Consider the following 12,491-nt stretch of genomic DNA (forward strand, 5'->3'; position numbering starts at 1 on the left):
GGAGGTTTAAAAAGGAGAAAGAAAACTTTATTGGCTTGGGTAACTGAAAACAAACAGCAGCAACAAACACCAGAAGCTGAAGCTGGACACCTTGGGGCGTGGTTGGTTGGATCCGCGAGCACAGGGCCCCAGGCCTGGCCCGCTGTCTGGGCTTGGCGGACCTCTTTGGTTTCCATCCCTCCACTGTGGGGAATAAAAGCCACTGCAGGGCCAAGGCCGCCCTCACTGCCTCACCCTTCTATTATTTCCCTGAATCTGATTGGCTCACCTGAACCAATCACAGGGGCCGGGCAGGGGCGGGAGTTCTGATTGGCCAGTCCAGAGTCACATGTCCACTCCTGGAGCAGGGCAGAACCAGCTCTCATAAACCACGTGGAAGGAGAGGACGGAAGGGGTGCTCTATTCTCCCTTCAGGACAGCCTGGGTACAGTGACTGCAGACAAGGGTGGGTGCCCAGAGCCAAAATAAGAGGTCTGGAGGAAGGGTCCAGGTAGCCACAGGCATTCCCTCATGCTGTGTTCACCACTGTCCAGAGAATAAGATAACCCAAATTTCTCCAGCTTCAATTACCATATGGCATTTAACCCTCACATCAATCTCATAGGGTAGGAGCTGGAAATGGAAGATAGACACATATGTAAATGTGTGTACATGCTTCCAAGAGGATATACGAATGCATAAATATGCATTACTTCTCTAAGAATGAAATGTTGGCTGGGCGTGGTGGCTCACATCTGTAATCCCAGCACTTTGGGAGGCCAAGGCAGGAGGATCACTTGAGGCCATGAGTTGGAGACCAGCCTAGGCAACATAGCAAGACTCCATCTCTACAAAAAAAAATTAGGTGTGGTGGCGCAAGCCTGAGGTACCAGCTATTCAGGAGGCTGAGACAGGAGGATTGCTTGAGCCCAGGAGGTTGAGGCTGCAGTGAGTCATGGTGGTGCCACTGCACTCCAGCCTTGGTGACAGAGCAAGACCCTGTTTCAAAAATAATAACGATAATAATCATCAAATGTTTATCTCACTGAAATGCATTTCCAAATACATTTACTAAAGAATAAATCCTCAATTTAAATGGAATTGGCCATCCATTGTACTTTGTCCTGTAAAACTTTTTTTTTTTTTTTGAGACCGAGTTTTACTCTTTCCCCCAGGTTGGAGGGCAGTGGTGTGATCTCCGCTCACCGCAACATCCCCCTCCCAGTTTCAAGTGATTCTCCCGCCTCAGCCCCCCAAGTAGCTGGGATTACAGGCGTCCGCCACCACACCCAGCTAATTTTTGTATTTTTAGTAGAGACGGGGTTTCAACATGTTGGCCAGGCTGGCCTCGAACTCCTGACCTCATGATCCACCTGCCTCAGCCTCCCAAAGTGCTGGGATTACAGGTGTGAGCCACTGCACTCAGCCTGTCGTCTAAAACTCGTGATGCCAAGGCGAAAAACATTGACCAAACCAAACACCCAAAGACGTCCTTAACTATAAAGCTTATTTTCATTTAATGAGAAAAATATATTATGACCCTTTAGGCTTCAGTTCATTTCAAGCGAATCCTTCTGTGGTAAAGACAAAATGAGATGAAAAATTAACGAGCGCTCTTAAATAAATCGTAAAACCTGTTAAACTTTCTCTCCAGGTGGTGGATTGTTCCCAGTGCTATAAAAGTTCAGTATAAATTCCAAGCGGTTTTGAGGAACACTTCCACCTGGTTTCTTCTTGTTGCTACAGGAGTTTATTTATCCGGGGCAGTTTTTCCTGACATTATTGCACACAGTAAAATGTCTGAGGCTGCTGGTTATTTTATTTTATTTTTCGAGATGGCGTCTCGCTCTGTCACCCAGGCTGGAGTGCAGTGGCGCGATCTCGGCTCACTGCAAGCTCTGCCTCCTGGGTTCACACCATTCTCCTGCCTCAGCCTCCCGAGTAGCTGGGACTGCAGGCGCCCACCACCACGCCCGGCTAATTTTTTGTATTTTTAGTAGAGATGGGGTTTCACCGTGTTAGCCAGGATGGTCTCGATCTCCTGACCTCGTGATCCGCCCGCCTCGGCCTCCCAAAGTGCTGGGATTACAGGCGTGAGCCACTGTGCCTGGCCGAGGTTGCTGGTTAGAGCTCACAGACTCCTGCCTATCCAAAGGGGCTGCTTGGAGAAGTGGCACCAGTCTTTGTGAAGGTCAGACAGCCTGGGCCATAATTCTCAGCCCCGTCTCCTGAAGGCTGCACAGTGTGGTGAGGAGAGAGAGAGAGAGGCTTTGGACCCCTCCGATCCTCTGTGGAATGGCCAGAAATAGCACAGGAGGTCCTCAGTGTCCCAGAGTAACTGGCACTGGGAAAAGACCACTTAATACAGCAGCCCGTATTTTATATTTATGCAAGACAGTTATTTCCATGTTTGTTTGGGATTCTCGACAAATGAAACAACAACAAAAAAACACATCATTTTAAGAAAATACAGGCTGAGCCGGGTGCAGTGGCTCATGCCTGTAATCCCAGCACTTTGGGAAGCCAAGGTGGGTGGATCACGAGGTCAGGAGTTCAAGACTAGCCTGGCCAAGATGGTGAAACTCCATCTCTACTAAAAATACAAAAAAATTAGCCGGGTGTGGTGGCGAGCACCTGTTATCCCAGCTACTCGGGAGGCTGGCGCAGAGAATTGCTTGAACCCAGGAGGTGGAGGTTGCAGTGAGCTGAGACTGCGCCACTGCACTCCAGCCTGGGCGACAGAGCGAGACTCCATCTCAAAAAATAAAATAAAATAAAATACAGTGCATCATCCTCATTATTTGTGGATTCCATATTTGTGAATCTGCCAACTCACTCACATTTATTTGTAACCTCACCATTAATACTTGCAGTGCTTTCATGGTTTTGCTGGTCATTCACAGACATGCTTAGAGCAGCACACCACAGAAAAAAAAAACCAGTGGCCTAATGTGCAAGTTCCCCGCTGAGACTGAACAAGGCAGCCCCTGCCTTCCCCTTTCAGCTCTCACCCTGTAAACAAGCATCCTTCTCAGTCTATTTAGTGCCACATTTTCCACATTTTTATGCTTTCTCTTGATGATTTTGCTGTTTAAATGGCTCCCAAGTGTAGTGTTGAAGTGCTAGCTAGTGTTCCTAAGCATGAGAAGACTGTGATATGCAGCGACCTGGATGGGACTGGAGACTATTATTCTAAGTGAAGTCACTCAGGAATGGAAGGCTAAACATCGTATGTTCTCTCTCATAAGTGGGAGCTAAGCTATGAGGATGCAAAGGCATAAGAATGACACAGTGGGCTGGGCACAGTGGCTCACGCCTGTAATCCCAGCACTTTGGGAGGCCAAGGCAGGTGGATCACAAGGTCAGGAGTTCAAGACCAGCCTGGCCAAGATGGTGAAACCCCGTCTCTACTAAAAATACAAAAAAGTAGCCGGGCATGGGAGGGGGGGAGACTGTAGTCCCCGATACTCAGGAGGCTGAGGCAGAGAATTGCCTTAACCTTGGAGGCGGAGGTTGCAGTGACCCAAGATCGTCGTGCCACTGCACTCAGCCTGGGCGACACAGAAAGACTCCATCTCAAAAAAAAAAAAAAAGAATGACACAATGGCCGGGCACAGTGGCTCACACCTGTAATCCCAGCACTTTGGGAGGCCGAGGCAGGTGAATCACCTGAAGTCGAGTTCGAGACCAGCCTGGCCAACATGGCAAAACCCCCACTTCTACTAAAAATACAAAAATTAGCCAGGCATGGTGGTGCGTGCCTGTAATCCCAGCTACTCGGGAGGCTGAGGCAGGAGAATCACTTGAACCCAGGAGGCTGAGTTAGCAGTGAGCCAAGATTACGCCACTGAACTCCAGCCTGGGCAACAGAGCGAGACTCCATCTCAAAAAACAAAACAAAACAAAAAACAAAATGAAACCAGAAAAAATACAGAAAACAATGTATCAACAAAGATATGTTTAAATAAAAACATACGTAAAATAAGGCTTGTGTTGACGAACATGTGGCCAGAGGCTCACAGGAAGCCAACGCAGTGTTTCCCTAGGAGCGTTGATTCAGTGTTCCCTGAAGAGATGTTCATGGTGGCTTGACAGAATTACCAGGAATGCTGAGAATCGACTCCTGGTTGATTTTGTTGTATATTTAACAAAATGTAAGCAACAACTGCAGTGATGAATGTATGCCCCGATTCTTAGAAAAATCTAAACATGAATGAGGTGTGGATTTGTAGAATTTCCCCGATGTGACTTCCACAGCACAGTTATAAAGAGGGGGCATTTGCACTTTGTGGGTCTCACCAGTGGATGTTTTTACTGCTGTGATAACTTCATTCCTGGCAGCAATCAGATGATGACTTTTTGTTTTTTGTTTTTCTTTTTTTTTTGTTTGAGATGGAGTCCCGCTCTGTCACCCAGGCTGGAATGCAGTGGTGCGATCTTGGCTCACTGCAACCTCCGCCTCCAGTGTTCAAGCAATTCTCCTGCCTCAGCCTCCTGAGTAGCTGGGATTATACATGTGCACCACCACACCTGGCTAATTTTTGTATTTTTAGTGGAGACGGGGTTTCACCATGTTGGCCAGGCTGGCCTCGAACTCCTGACCTCAGGTGATCTGCCTGCCTTGGCCTCCCAAAGTGCTGGGATTACAGGCGTGGGCCATCACGCCTGGCCGGAAGATGACTCTTTGGGTAATGTACCCTATATTGTCTGACCCTGTTAGGGCAAACACCTCACAGGTGTGGCCAGTGCTGAATGAGATGCATGAAGCCGCTAAACCCAGTGCTCAGACACATAAGAAGTGCTCACAACCGTGAGTAGTTATTACCATTATGGCGATTGTCTAAAGTGGAACGGAGAAGTGTCTCAGTCTGGGGTCGAGAGAGGAAACAGGTAAATAGACCCCACCCCAGGTATTTTATCTACCAAAGGGTTTAATATAGGGAATTAAATGTTCACAAAATTGTTGAATGGGCTGAGCCTCCTGCGATAACTCAGAGAACCACATGGAACTGTCCCAGCAAGGAGCCACCGCCTTTGAGGACTCATCTGTAGCTCTGAGTTCCAGAACATATCCCTAGAGCTGTGATCCAGGGGCCAAAAGCTGCCACCTGAGGTCCGGGAAGTCAGAGAATGGCCCTGACTGCCTGCCGTGGAGACACCTCATATTCCACTGTTATACTTGCCAGGAGGAACAGTGCAAGGGGCAAGAGAAAGGGGGGAATGAAAATGGGCCCTGCTGGCAGCCAAGTCATGATGTTCCAAGCAAGCAAGAATAGGGTTCTGGGCTGGGCGTGGTGGCTCACGCCTGTAATCCCAGCACTTTGGGAGGCCGAGGCAGGTGGATCACAAGGTCAGGGGTTCGAGACCAGCCTGGCCAACATGGTGAAACCCCGTCTCTAATAAAATACAAAAATTAGCCAGGCGTGGTGGCGGGCGCCTGTAATCCCAGCTACTCAGGAGGCTGAGGCAGGAGAATCGCTTGAACCCGGGAGGTGGAGGTTGCAGTGAGCCAAGATGGGGCCATTGCACTCCAGCCTGGGTGACAGAGCGAGACTCGTTCTCAAAAAAAAAAAATTGTGTTCTGTACAAAGAGTCACACCACAACAGCAAAAAATTCAACACCTTCCTTCCTCTGACAACATCACATTCTTTACTGCTACTTCCTTACCATTGAAAATGCAACCCAGCGCTATCTTCCTGCCTTCAGGGCAAAAATTAAAGAGAAGAGCTGGGCATGGTGGCTCACGCCTGTAATCCCAGCCACTTGGGAGGCTGAAGCAGGAGGATCACTTGAGGCCAGGAGTTCAAGATCAGCTTGGGCAACATAACAAGACCCTATCTCTGTAATTAGAAAAAACATTGAAGCCGGGTGCAGTGGCTTACACCTGTAATCCCAGCACTTATGGGAGGCCAAGGCGGGTGGATCACAAGAGGCCAGGAGTTCGAGACTAGCTTGGCCAACGTTGCGAAACCCTGTCTCTACTAAACATACAAAAATTAGCTGGGCATGGTGGCCTGCGTCTATAATTCCAGCTACTCAGGAGGCTGAGGCATGAGAATCCCTTGTATCTGAGAGGCTGAGGTTGCAGTGAGCCAAGATCGCGCCACTGCACTCCAGCCTGGGCGACAGAGCGAGACTGTCTCAAAAAAAAAAAAAAAAAAAAAAAATATGGAGGAATCCAATCAGTGCATTGCCCCGCTTCTTAAGCCTTCATTAGAACTGCTCTCCACTTCCCCCACCCCCGGCAGAGCCCTCTAGCGCAAGCCCTAACGCTCTGAAAGGCCTCTTCTGACTCTTTGTACACTGATCCCCTGGAATGCGTCCTCCCTTGCTGTACCAAGATAAATAAACCTCACTGCCAGTGGTTCTTCTGGCCCTTGATCGGCTTTCCGCATCTTACTCGAGTGCACTTAATTAGCAAAGCCCAGTTCAGCCCAGAACTCTAGCTCTCCAGAGGTCTGGGAAATGCAGCTTCAATCTCCAACCGGAGAGATTTCTCTCCAGAGAGTAAAGGGCTGGAAGTGGGGGCGAGACGGAAGCCGCAGTATCAACCTCTGAGAAGCTGCGTTCGTTCCTGCCAGACATTGCGAGATACAGTTGGGAAGAATTTCCAAGGAATTCTTCTCTGCCTTGGCAGTGAGGGTAAGGTCAGCTTGACTCGCTCCTCCTGTAGGCCCTGCTCACTCTCTGAACATCTAAGGAAGAGGATATATCTGGCCGGTGGAAAACCTGCTGCCGGAGCTGGGTGGACACCTCAGAATGCCCTTCTTTTTTTTCTTTTTCTTTCTTTCTTTCTTTCTTTTTTTTTTTTTTTTTTGAGACAGAGTCTCACACTGTTGCCCAGGCTGGAGTGCAGTGGTGCGATCTTGGCTCACTGCAACCTCCACCTCTTAGGTTCAAGCAATTCTTCTGCCTCAGCCTCCCAAGTAGCTGGGATTACAGGCATGGGCCACCATGCCCGGCTTATTTTTGTATTTTTAGTAGAGATGTGGTTCCACCATGTTGGCCAGACTGGTCTCAAACTCCTGACCTCAGGTGATCCACCCACCTCGGCCTCCCAAAGTGTTGGGATTACAGGCGCACACCACCATGCCCGGCTAATTTTTGTATTTTTAGTAGAGATGTGGTTTCACCATGTTGGCTAGACTGGTCTCAAACTCCTGACCTCAGGTGATCCACCCACCTCAGCCTCCCAAAGTGCTGGGATCACAGGCATGAGCCACTGCACCTGGCTAGAATGCCCTTCTTGAGCCTCAGTTTCCTCATCTGTGAGAGAGACTCAGGACACCTGCTGCTGGCCTTAAAACCCGGGTCTCTTGCTGTGTCACCTGGGAAAGTACACCTCCTTCACTGAGCCTCGATTATCCCAACCGTAAAATGGGGTGATTCTCAGGCCGGGCGCGGTGGCTCACGCCTGTAATCCCAGCACTTCAGGAGGCCGAGACGGGTGGATCACAAGGTCAGGAGATCAAGACCATCCTGGCTAACATGGTGAAACCCCGTCTCTACTAAAAATACAAAAAAATTAGCTGGGCGTGGTGGCGGGCACCTGTAGTCCCAGCTACTCGGGAGGCTGAGGCAGGAGAATGGCGTGAACCCAGAAGGCGGAGCTTGCAGTGAGCCGAGATCGCGCCACTGCACTCCAGCCTGGGCGACAGAGCGAGACTCCATCTCAAAAAAAAAAAAAAAAAATGGGGTGATTCCTGATGAGCTCTGCTGCCTCGCCGGGGGGAGCAGGAGGGGGAAATCAGATAATGGGCAATGTGATCCATCATTAAGCAATTCGTTCATTAATTTCATTATCCTTTCTCAAACGTTTCCTGTTGCCTGGGGAGCCAAAGATGACTCAGGTTCAGATCCAGCCCCCTGGGAGCCCGCACTGCGACTGACATCCATACGCCATCCCCTTTTCTGCTGGTTCTTCCCCTTTCTGCTGGTTCTCCCCCTCACACGCTCACTCAGCTCACTCATGCGTCCATCATCCACTCACCCATAAACCCAACCCGAGCCTCCAGAGATGAACCAAACCCCATCCCTGCCCTGGGGGATCTTAGTGCTTCAAAGCACCATACAAAGAGAAAAACCTTAATTATTATTTGGGGTAATAATTATAGCAGAGCTACAAAGGAGCCGAGAAGCTAGAAGGTATGAGCTAAATTTGCTGTCAAAGGAATTCTCGCCCTCAGGCCTGGGAAGCAGGGTAAGAACCACTTGCCTTCACTCTTATTTACTCATTCACAGGCAGGCCCCAAGCCAGGAGCTGGGTACAGCAGGCAAGGAGGGTTGGTCTCTGTTGCTGAGTCGCTCAGCATGAGGTGGGCGGAGCAGTCACCCAAAAATAGTATATGAAATGGAGAAAGAGGGGGCTCTGCGGAAGCTCCAGTGAGCTTGGTCCAGACTTACAGGTGTGGGGGTGGTCTGGGAAGGCTTCCTGGAGGAGGGGACGTCTGATCACAGAGGATTATATGATGTTACCAGATGAAGAAGTGGAGGAAGGACATTTCCAGGAAGTCGTTCCTTCATTTCATTCCTCACCAGGATTTATGGCCCACTTACATACATTAGGCCCTGTCCTAAACGCTGGTGTGCCAACATTGCACAGATCGTCAAGGTGATATTTATGTAAACAGGACCTAGGACAAAATTAAAATGCAGAGCCCTGTGTTTAAAAAAAAAAAAAAGTATTAAGAATTTCAAGCTGGGTGTGGTAGCTGTAATCCCAGCTACTCAGGAGGCTGACGCAGGAGGATCTCGTGAGGCCAGGAGTTTGTGAGACCTTATTTCTTTAAAAAAAAAAAAGTCAGGCCGGGCACGGTGGCTCACGCCTGTAATCCCAGCACTTTGGGAGGCCGAGGTGGGTGGATCACGAGGTCAGGAGATCGAGACCATCCTGGCTAACACGGTGAAACCCCGTCTCTACTAAAAATACAAAAAATCAGCCAGGCATGGTGACGGGCGCCTGTAGTCCCAGCTACTGGGGAGGCTGAGGCAGGAGAATGGCATTAACCCAGGAGGTGGAGCTTGCTGTGAGCCGAGATCGCGCCACTGCACTCCAGCCTGGGTGACAGGGCGAGACTCCGTCTCAAAAAAAAGAAAAAAATATCAAGATAGCCACAGCTGGGTATTCAACCAAGTGCAGGGCAGCCTGCAACCACACAGGTTGCATCCCATGAAGCTGGCCCCGGATATGTGTGACTTGCTGTCACTTTTGGCTTCAACAACAGACAACTTGACTCAAAATGGCTTGAGGGGACTTACTACTTCATGCCAAGAGAAGCCTGGAGGTAGGGCAGGTCCAGCCACGGTTGGTTAAAATTCAGCTGCCAAACCATGCCATGAAGGATCCAGGTTCCTCCATCTCACCTCCCTTCCATCCTAAGTGAGGAGCTCCCACTACCAGCCCTCATGGTACCCAGGTGGCTGCCACAGCTTGAAGTGTCACCTGCAGACAGGGCAGGGCTCCAGGGCAACTATTTCTTCCTGCTAATCAGTTGCTTAAGAGTTGGGAAAACCTTTCCCAGCAGTGCCCCAGCAAATCTGCCTTCAGGTTTCATTAGCCAGAATAGTGTCACATATGTGAGCGTCAACCAATTGCTGGCAAGGAGAAGGGGCACAGCAAGATTGGTTTACACCAATAAGGACCTGCTCCTGGTCAGGCAGGGTGGCTCACACTGGTAATCCCAGCACTTCGGGAGGCTGAGGTGGGTGGGCCTCACTTGAGATCAGAAGATCGACCAGCCTGGCCAACATGGTGAAACCCCGTCTCTACTAAAAATACAAAAAATATTAGCCGGGCATGGTGGTGTGTGCCTGTAATCCCAGCCACTTGGGAGGCTGAGGCAGGAGAATCGCTTCAACCCAGGAGACAGAGGTTGCAGTGAGCCAACATCGCACCACTGCACTCCAGCCTGGGTGACAGAGCGAGATTCCGTCTCAAAAAAAAAGCTAAAAAAAAAAGGACCCGCTCCTTATTGGGCCCTTGGGCCCTTATTAACCACGCTCACCCCCAATCCCAACTCTCTGAGTGTGTTGTGACCTCCATTCAAGTGAAGACGCCGATGAGCTGAGATCCCCGGGCTCTCTCGGCTGGGGCATGTTGGGTGGGTTTGGAGCCCTGCCCTCACCCACTGTGCTAGGCCCTCAACTCTGGCTGGACACTGATTCTGTGTACTCTGTCCACCCTCGGATCCTTTGTGCCCATACAACATTTCATCTGTCTCATTATAGGTGTCCAGTTTGTATGAAGTGAACAAATGCTGAGCAGACAACAGCCTGTAGTGAAACAAGCTGTTTTTGTTGCACGGATGTGGGGAGGGAGGGAAGAGTCAACTTTGCATTTGAGCTGGGCTTGCTTTTATCAGCGACTCCACTGGAGTTAAGTAAGAATAGCAAGTGTTTATTGAATTCGTACTCCCTGCCAGGTAGCCTTCCGAGTGCTTTGCGTGTATTAACTCATGAATCCTCCCAAGCACGCTGTGAAGCGGCGACTATTCTAGAGTGCAGGCAGGAGGCACCGATGCACAGGAGTGCGCCTTTGCATCCCCTGGAGGCCTTGTTGAAGTAAATCGCTGGGCCCCCTGCTAGAGTTGCTGATTCAGTCTGAGGCAGAGACCGAGAATCTGCATTTCTTTTTTTCTTTTTTTAGACGGAGTTTCACTCTTGTTGCCCAGGCTGGAGTGCAATGGCACGATCTTGGCTCGCCGCAACCTCTGCCTCCCGGTTCAAGTGATTCTCCCGCCTCAGCCTCCCTAGTAGCTGGGATTACAGGCATGCACCACTACACCCAGCTAATTTTTTTGTATTTTTAGTGGAGATGGGGTTTCTCCATGTTGGTCAGGCTGGTCTCAAGCTCCCGACCTCAGGTAATCCACCTGCCTCGGCCTCCCAAAGTGCTGGGATTACAGGCGTGAGCCACTGTGCCCAGCCGAGAATCTGCATTTCTAACAAGCTCCCAGGTGATGTTGTGCAGCTGGTCTGGGGACTACACTTTGAGAACTGCTGTGTTAGAGGAACTTAAAAGAGTGACCCATGAGGCCTGGCGCAGTGGCTCACGCCTGCCATCCCAGCACTTTGGGAGGCCGAGGCGGGCGGATTACCTGAGGTCAGGAGTTCGAGACCAGCCTGGCCAACATGGCAAAACCCCATCTCTATTAAAAATACAAAAATTAACTGGTGTGGTGGTGGGCGCCTGTTGTCCCAACTATTCAGGAGTCTGAGGTGGAAGAATCGCTTAAGCCTGGGAGAAGGGGGTTGCAATGAGCCAAGATCAAGCTACTACACTCCAGCCTGGGCGACAGAGCGAGACTCAGCCTCAAAAAAAAAAAAGAAAAAGAAAAAAAAAGTGGCCAATGAGTTGAAGCATAGTGATGAAGAAGGAAACGGTGTTGGATCGAGAGCCTATGTGAACCCTGTATGTGACATGCAGGCACCTGGCCAACCAGGAAGAGGTGGCTGGAATATTCCTCCGGATCTGCCTGCCAAGCTGTGTGCCCCGGCTCAGTTCTGCAGTGCTTCTGAGGGCCATGCTTTTCTAACACACACAGAGGCACTCTGTAAGCTAAAGGAGCTCTGGGTCTGAAGGCACATCATGTGGGACTGTGCAGGCCAGCGACAAGGGTTTGCAATGGAGGGTTTTAAGCAAAAGTGACATGACCCTATTTAAGTTTAAATAAGATCCCTCTGGGACCAGTTTCGGTGGCTCACGCCTGTAATCCCAGCACTTTGGGAGGCCGAGGCGGGTGGATGACCTGAGGTCAGGAGTTTGTGACCAGCCTGGCCAACATGGTGAAACCCCGTCTCTATTAAAATTACAAAAAAATTAGCTGGGTGTGGTGGCGGGCGCCTGTAATCCCAGCTACTTAGGAGGCTGAGGTAGGAGAATCGCTTGAACCCTCGAGGTGGAGGTTGCAGTGAGCTGAGATGGAACCATTGCACTCCAGCCTGGGTGACAAGAAGGAAAACTCCATCTTAAAAAAAAAAATTCCTCTGATAAATGGGTAAACAAAATATGGTCTGTTAGGCAATCTTTAAAAGGAAGGAGATTTTGACATACACTACAACATGGATTAACCTTGAGGACATTCTGCCAAGTTAAATAAGCCAGTCACAAAAAACAAATACGGTATGATTCCACTTACATGAAGTATTAATGTAGTCAAAATCACAGAAACTGGGCTGGGCATGGTGGCTCACACCTGTAATCCCAACAATTTGGGAGGCTGAGGCAGGTGGATCACTTGAGACCAGGAGTTTAAGCCCAGCCTGGGTAACATGGCGAAACGCTGTCCCTACAAAAAAAAGAAAAAAAAAAAATTAGCTGGGCGTGGTTGTGTGCACCTGTAGCCTCAGCTACTCGGGAGGCCAATGTGGGAGAATCCCTTGAGCCTGGGAAGCAGAAGTCACAGCGAGCCAAGACTGAGCCACTGGACTCCAGTCTGGGCGACAGATTCAGACCCTGTCTCAAATAAATAAATTACAGAAACTGATAACAGAATGGTGGTTGGCCAGGAGC

At 49.9% G+C, this 12,491-nt stretch overlaps 1 long non-coding RNA gene across 1 annotated transcript in view; it reads right to left on the reverse strand.

The window, feature by feature from the left end:
- Positions 1 to 12,491, reverse strand: part of LOC129138030 (uncharacterized) — a 14,714-nt gene continuing 2,223 nt past the window's right edge. The window contains exons 2-3 of the long non-coding RNA XR_008540940.2: positions 12,118 to 12,267; positions 1 to 978 (exon numbers count right to left, since the gene is read on the reverse strand). This is a non-coding gene — a long non-coding RNA (uncharacterized LOC129138030). The remainder of the gene's footprint in view (positions 979 to 12,117; positions 12,268 to 12,491) is intronic.

This window comes from Pan troglodytes, chromosome 20, assembly GCF_028858775.2.
Source record: "Pan troglodytes isolate AG18354 chromosome 20, NHGRI_mPanTro3-v2.0_pri, whole genome shotgun sequence".
Lineage (NCBI taxonomy): Eukaryota > Metazoa > Chordata > Mammalia > Primates > Hominidae > Pan > Pan troglodytes.